The sequence below is a fragment of the Microcebus murinus genome, chromosome 16 (genome assembly GCF_040939455.1).
Source record: "Microcebus murinus isolate Inina chromosome 16, M.murinus_Inina_mat1.0, whole genome shotgun sequence".
Taxonomy (NCBI): domain Eukaryota; kingdom Metazoa; phylum Chordata; class Mammalia; order Primates; family Cheirogaleidae; genus Microcebus; species Microcebus murinus.
In genome coordinates, this window is record NC_134119.1 from 27,368,161 (window position 1) to 27,376,364 (window position 8,204).

An 8,204-nucleotide genomic window follows, 5' to 3' on the forward strand; every position below is an offset into this window, starting at 1 on the left:
TTGTTACCCTTGGGGAGGTGGATGAATGACTAGAAGGGGACACATGTGGGTGGAGGGTCTGGAGACTCTGGTAATTTTTTTTGTCTTGATCTAGATGGTAGTTACACAGATATGTTCACTTTGTGAAAATTCATTGAGGTTTAATTTTTAATATAGTCTTATAAACAGATCTCGATTAGCTTGGATCATACAAAATGAGATTTCCATAAACCTATTATAAACTCTTACAATTATGCACTTTCCTGTATGTACGTTATACTTCAATAAAAGCTACGTTTAGAAAAAGAAGCAGGTCAGAGTCTGCTTGGGCTCCACTGCTGCATTTCAAACAATAGGAAAACAATTTTCGGCAGAGGATGGAGAAAGGATGTTTCTATTCTCTCGTCCTCTCTTTTTAGAGAGAAATTATTTATTGAGCTATAATTTGCACACCATAAAATTCACCGACTTTAAAGTGTAGAATTTGAAAAATTTGAAAACTTTGGAGTAGTATAACCACCACCACCACAACGATGAGACAGAATATTTTCTGTTACTCCAAAGTGTTCCCTCATTCTCTAACGTCAATCCCCTCCCCAACCCCAGCAACCACTGATCTGTTTTAGAAACTTCACTATGGTTTTGCCTTTTCTAGAATGTCATATAAATGGAGTCATGAGATATTATCTTTAAAATTATTTTCTTGAAACATGACAACATACAATAGGTCACAATTAGGTTGAACTGAATGTGTCGCCCTGCATTTGTCCCCTAATATTACTCTATCTACCCTGGCAAAGTGCACAGGATCCTTTGTAAATGTTCTTTGTTAAAGCAAAATTGCCTGGTGGAAAGCTGCATACCCTGAATCCAATATGTGGGAGACGAGGTCTACACCATGTAGTCCCAGAAGACAGAGCCAAGTCAAGGGGGCAGCGGCACAAAAGAGAGTCTGCAGCTTAATGGAAGGGAGATTTCTCCAAAACCTGGAGTTTATCAAGCCCTGGAATGTGCTGACCCCAAAGCAAGTCAGATCCCTGACCAGAGCGAATAAATAGAAAGGCAAGGTGGCCACCCATTATGGGGTCAGAGAGGGGATCCAGGCAGGAAACTTGACTCAATGGCTTCTAATATCTATTCCAAATATAATATTCCATTATAGCTAGTCCAGCTCTAAAGCAAATCACAGATATTTTTAACATCAAGCAAAAAACTACATAAGTCAAAGCATACACTCTGTAGCTAATGGGAAGGGATATATTCAAGACCAGAGAAGCTACGGGAACGCAACGAAAACAAATGAAACACAACTAGAAGATAATGAGCCTGTGTTTTTGTATCCTCATCAATTTTATAAGCAGCTTGCAGGCTGTGACATCAAGGAGGAAGTAGAAGAGATGTTTCTTAAGACAACTCAGTGCTCATCAGACCCTAACCTCCTATCTCCAAGGGACGCAGCAGGCTTGGCGAACCCCACCCAGTTCAATATAATTCAGGGAACATTAGCTGGGCCTTCGAGGTGCTGAGCTCAGCACTGCACAGGATTAAGACACGAATGAGATACAGTACCTGTTTTCAAAGTAAAACAAGCATGTGCACAACCTCAGTCCAAAGCCAGTCTAGAAAGCTATAATGGAGGAAAGGTGCAAACTCCCATGAGAGTAGAAGAGACATCCTGCTGGCCAGAGAAGTTAAGACTTGAAGGAAAATGAGCTGCTCACACTGAACTCTAAAGAATAGGCCAATAGCCCACGATGAGATGCAACAGTATGGGATACTTTGGAGAATTTCCCAAAAGCCAGATCGTATATTATTATTATTTTTTGTCTGTCCTAAGAATGAGTGGACTTGAGATTACTAGGAGATACTGACTTTGATCCATATTTTCCAAGGGATACTAAGAATTTACTGAAAATTACAACAACAGTAACAAAATGAGCTGGGACTCCTAATAAATGGGTTCTACTTCTAAGGCTATGAGACCTTAGTTAGCTGGGCCTTGGTTTTATCAACTGAAAAAAAAAAGAGCTTATACTAAATCAGTGATTTTCACCTGTGCTTCATGGAACGTCGAGAATATGAGGGATCAAGGTGATGACCCCATGCCCACAAGGTCCATGGTGGCTCAATTTTTACACATCAGTTGAGCTTCTGCATAAGCTTTCATTTGAATAAAATGAAGTTTCATTTGAATACAGAGTTTTGCTACTTTAAAAACTTAAAATATAGGGTTCACTAAATAAGTTAGTAGGATTGTCCAGTATCCAAAATGATCCCCTCAAAGTACAAGTTCAAGAGAGTCTATGATTTTGGGGTATTTATTTTTACTCATTATGACATTATTATAAAACAGTTTGTTTTCTCTGCCTTTTTAAAATTAATCCTCACATTTCATGTTTTCTCTTTTCCCTTTCCTGCCTATTTTCTTAAATTATTTTTCTCTTCTCTACTCTATTTTTCCCATCTGCCTTCCTTCATTTTTAGGTACGTGTGTAGAAAAGTGGTAACACAATCCACCTGAGACTGCTGTCCTTGGAGAGACCAGCTCACAAGCTTGGCCCTGGGCTGCTGCCTGGGGACTTGAGACTTTGGGAGGGCTCCCACCATTCCCTACATGATGAGAGTGGCTCGCTGTACTAAACTGTTTGTACAAATAACGTGGTTTTTGCCGAACACCTGCTTTCCTTCTGGGAGTCTGGAATTTTGGTACGTGCTGGGTAGAGATGCCTACGTGACCAACCAGATAAGAACCTTGGACCTCTAGGCTCAGGCGAGCTTGCCTGGAAGATAACACTTTTACAGGTGTTTTCACAATTTGTTGCTGGAAGAAATAAGCCCGTCCCTACATGACTCCACTTGGAGAAAATTCCCAGATGTTTGCACCTGATTTCCTCCAGACATTGCCCCACGCACCTTTTCCCTTCGCACCTTTTCCCTTGCACCTTTTCCCTTCGCACCTTTTCCCTTCGCTGATTTCGCTTTGCATTCTTTCACCGTTATAAACCATGGCTGTGAGTAGGGTGATATGCGGAGTCCTGCCAGTGCTCTTAGTGAACCACCGACCCTGGAGTGCTCATGGGGACCCCGACACGGAGTACTAGAAGTGGGGCACACTGGCAGAACCCTGACTCTGAAATACAGTGAAAGAGTAGTTCGGGACAAGGAAGAGGGAAGGGGCAGAAGAAGATGAACATCCGGTGTCAGGACAGCTGAGGAGACGGGGATGGCGTAAAACACCAGCTGAGTTGCTCCCTATTGCTAGAAGTAAAAGTCACCTATGGGATTTGAACACGATCTTGCTCCAGCGCAGAACTGGCTTGCCAGTGCCCTGGCTGCTTTTGGCAGCGCTGGCTGAAATGCGGGTGGGGGTGGAGCTCAGCCTGCTTGTTGTCTTTGATTTTGTTTTCTCCCCTAGGTGGGAGGACAAAAGGCCCAACCAAAAGGTGAGCTTTGGGCCAAAGATGTTAAAAATTTGTGTTGCTCTCTCCTCCAAGAGGGAGAAAAAAATCAGTTCCCAGGAGCAAAAGTTAGATATATCAGAGAGGCAGGGAGTAGGACGGGCACAGCCATTTCTTCACACCCTTCCCTGTCTGCATTCCAGCCCAGATCCCGTAAATGCTGGATTTATGGCTAGGAATTTGTGTAAATTTGCTGGATTTATGGCTAGGAATTTGTGTAAATCTGCGATGAGAACCAAAAGAGTTTTGTTATTATTGTTTTTGTTTTGTTTTTATTGGTCTTTATTTTTATTTTTCTTTACCTAGGAGTCTACACATTCTAAGATTTAATCAATGGATGTAATTTTTTAAATAAACAGCACCGATCTTGTCCATGGATACAATTAAAATTTGATTTTCTCAGTTTTTAGTTCACACGTTTCTTAGGAAAAGCTCTGCAGTGCTCCCATGCAGAGACATCGCCGTACAGGAGGGGAGAAACCGGCTCTGCTCCAAACAGCTCACCGGGTTCCGACAGGAACAGAGAGCAACATGGGGCTGAGATTTGAGAAGGGAATAAACTGAATGCTGTGGCCAAAAGAATTCCAAGCCCTGAAATATTTGAAAGAAGTTTATTCTGAGCCAAATTTGAGGACCATGACCCGGAGCCACTCTCAAGAAGCCTTGAGCAAGTGGGCGCGCTGTGGCTGGGTTATAGTTCAGTTTTATACATTTTCAGAGAGACAAGGGTTACAGGCAAAGTCACAAATCAATACATGAGAGGCATACATTGGTTTGGCCCAAAAAAGGTGGGACATCTTGAAGTGGGGGCTTACAGGTTATAGGTGGGTTTAAAGATTTCTTGGCTGGCAATTGGCTGAGAGTTAGACTTTATCTAGAAGACCAGAAAGGATATGCTTATTTTAAGATAAGGGTGTGAGCACTCTAGGAGGTCCAGACAGGAGGACATTTTAAATTTACGATAGGCGCCTGCTAGGATGCTTTAAAGACGCCTTAAGATGCTTTAAATTTACGAATAAGCATCTGCTAGGATGCTCAAGTTAAGATATTTTAAATTTATGATAGGCATCTGCTAGGATGCTTGAGTTACAATAGGGGCTTCTTATCTTTTAGGTGATGTTAATGCCATACCAGAATTAGGTTGGGAAGTAAACCACTGCTTTATTTGGTTAATAAAAGCTGCTTAGTGGGAATTTAGCATTTGTCAGCCTGACCCAGCTGGCCTCCTTAGGAAGGAGTTTTTAGCAGAAGAAAAAGATCAGAGTTCAGTCCTCAGTGCAATTCATGTATTTAAATTAAACGTATCCCTGAAAATAAATAAAATGGTTTCAAGACTCACAAGTAGAGGGGAGCCCTCAGTACTTATTTTTAAAATGTCCATTAAGCTCCAATGATTGTTTGCTTCTATCCTTGTGTATAGTCACGCTGAGTAAAGCTATAGCTAAGTGGAAGTTAAATTGTATTCACGAGGTGTTTTAAGGTTTGCATCTTATTATCTGCAGTCTCTCAGAGAAAGCAAAAGTAACTACAAATAACTATGCCAGAAACTGGTTTCTTGTCACTGCAGCATGCAAGGAACTGGTTCATTCTAAAGTGGTCACGGAGGCCGGGCGCAGTGGCTCATGCCTGTAATCCTGGCACTCTGGGAGGCTGAGGCAGGAGGATCGCTCTAGGTCAGGAATTCAAGACCAGCCTTAGCAAGAACGAGACCCTGTATCTACTGAAAATAGAAAGAAATTAATTGGCCAACTAAAAATATATGGAAAAAATTAGCCGGACATGGTGGCACATGCCTGTAGTCCCAGATACTCGGGAGGCTGAGGCAGAAGGATCGCTTGAGCCCAGGAGTTTGAGGTTGCTGTGAGCTAGGCTGACGCCACGGCACTCGCTCTAGCCTGGGCAACAAAGTGAGACTCTGTCTCAAAATAAATAAATAAATAAATAAATAAAGTGTCATGGCTGTTGATGACAAGAGGCTTTGTGTTTTTCTATGGCACATCTTTTGGTCTGTGTGAAAACAAGTTTTTTGAATGTTAACTATTTTCTGACATTTTGGAGTTACTGTTATTCTTCCCATTTCCATTAGGCCAATATATGGTTCATGTCAATGTTGTACAAGTTTAAAATTTCATTACAAGAAGTGGTCTGGAGTATGACCAGTAACACCTGGCTCGCCTCTATCGGGTGCTGGGTCAAACTGCAAGAAAGAGTATTTTAGAGTCTCATCAAGTCCCCTGATTGCAGCTTGGTGACCACAACGATAACAATAGTTTGGAGCACTGAATGCATTCCGGTCATGGCACTAGTTCTAATCCCTCCATCACCAACTGGTGAGCTCTAGACACCAATGTGAGGCCATTGGCCTGATTCAGTGTCTCAGAAATATCTTGCCCAAAGGTGTATCCAGCTCCTCGAGGAGATATACCCCAACCACCACGGTCATCTGGATCTGACCACAGCAGGTCACACATTGGATCATCATGGGGAACTGCTTGCAGGCGACCAAGAGCTCTGATGTGATCCGGCGTATCTGTGCATGGCGCGGGCCCACCGTGTAGACAGAACCTCTGCCTGTCCAGCAAGGCAGTGAGAGGAAGGTAGCCAAAAAGATCTGTACAATATTTCCAAACATTTTCATTTCCAATATTTTCTCAAACACTCACCATAGAAACCATAAACGTATGTGATCTGTCTGCTGCCACGATTCCCTCCCTGGAAGAATGGTGACGCGCTCACAGTAACGAGCCCTAAGAGCTACAAGCAGTGTAACTGTTTCAACAGAATAGTATCCTCTGTCAACAGGATCTCCCACAAGCAAGTGATTTGTATCTGATGATTTGCCACCACTTCTAAACAGTTCCAAGAGCTCATGAAATTGCCCGTGCACGTCTCCACAGACAGTGACTGGACATCAAACCTCCTGCATGTCGGATTCTTTTGTCAGGATTTAAAGAAAGCCTTCTGGCAGAGGCTCTGGACTTGGGACTAGGACAGCTGCTTTCACTTGGTCAGCTGCTCCATCCACTGGTCCAGCTCCTTGGTGAACACATTCTTGTCCATGATGCCACTGACTGCCGCTCCTCACTCCTCCCAAGCTACCGCCCACACACGGGCCACACACACACACACACACACACACACACACACACACACACTCACACACCAGCTCCCAGGGGTCTTCTGTGGCCACTGGCTATTGCTCGGTGCTGGCCCTCAGGCTCTCCCTGCTGTGCTCCTCTGTGGTCGGACACCGCACCTCCTCCACTCGCCCAACCCGGAGCTCAGCTCTGTTATTGTTGTTTTTTTTTTTTTTTTTTTTTTTTTTGAGACAGAGTCTCACTTTGTTGTCCAGGCTAGAGTGAGCGCCGTGGCGTCAGCCTAGCTCACAGCAACCTCAGACTCCTGGGCTCAAGCGATCCTCCTGCCTCAGCCTCCCGAGTAGCTGGGACTACAGGCATGCGCCACCATGCCCGGCTAATTTTTTATATATAGATCAGTTGGCCAATTAATTTCTTTCTATTTATAGTAGAGACGGGGTCTCGCTCTTGCTCAGGCTGGTTTTGAACTCCTGACCTTGAGCAATCCGCCCGCCTCGGCCTCCCAAGAGCTAGGATTACAGGCGTGAGCCACAGCGCCCGGCCTGTTATTGTTGTTTTTAATGGCTCTGTATTTTGTGGCTATTGCATCTGGATGTGTGGGAAGAACTGGTGACAAGTGTTATAGGCTTTGTCATTTCATAAATGCTACAGTCATCATCCCAATCAGGAAAAGCTCCAAAAAAAAAAAAATAGTATTAGTGGGACACAACTTTCTTGCTTTTTGCCACTGGTGATCAAATTAGAATTTAAATTCTTTTGGGTATTAGAGATAGAGTAAGTCTCTGCACTGACGGTTTTTACTACAATTTTTTTTGCCTATTGGAGCCTCCAGGAAAAGGCATCAACATGAAAAGAGAGCCAGATGAAATATGCTTTTGGAGTTTTAAAAAGCAATTTTTAGTTGCTAATGACCCACTATAAATCATATCAGATCTTGTAAAATTTGACCTTTACAAGATGATCGTTTTCCAGCTAGCTGTGGGTCAACTTGGACTCTTAAGAATGACATGACGCGAAGGGCTTAGGAAAGCCTCGTTTGTCACTTGGACTTGGAACACAGCCATTGGGCCCTCCCATGTCTCATGTCTCACCTTTTCTGCTGTCAAAGAAATGGCCTTGGCTTTTTTGGAATCTTGAATTCACTGATTCTAATTTCCTGGGCCCAACTCTGTGCTGAAACCTGCTGCCATCTGCCATGAGCTGGTTTAGCCTCTGCTCCACTGCACTGAACGGAAGCAGGCACAGGCTCCAGGAACATGACTTTGACCCTGGGACTGTTGCAGATACTGGACCTGGCTTTGGGGCCCTAGGGTATAAGAACATTCTGGCTGGACCTTCTAGGCCACATACAAATATCCACAGGAATGGGCTCATGCTCTGATGGAACCATCTGAAATCAAGCTGCTAATAGGCTCTGCATTTCTGATGCAGAGACCACTTGCATTCTAACTTGAATCATTGCCAAAAGCTTCAGGTGGGAGATGGTGCACACAGGGACTGTGACTCCTTCTCTCACTCCTGACAGGTCAACTCTCAACCCCCTCTTGTAGATGCCTAACTACTGTGGATTGTTGTGTTCAACTCCCGGGATTAGTTGCAGTTTGCAACAATGGACTGACAGCCTGACTCTTCTCTTTCCAGGGGCACCTACCTTAGTGCCCAATAAGTG

At 43.7% G+C, this 8,204-nt stretch overlaps 1 pseudogene; it reads right to left on the reverse strand.

Annotated features, from left to right (window-relative positions):
• Positions 1 to 5,506: 5,506 nt before the first annotated feature.
• LOC105865801 (serine/threonine-protein phosphatase 2A catalytic subunit alpha isoform pseudogene) lies at positions 5,507 to 6,497 on the reverse strand (annotated as a pseudogene).
• Between the last annotated feature and the right edge of the window lie 1,707 nt (positions 6,498 to 8,204).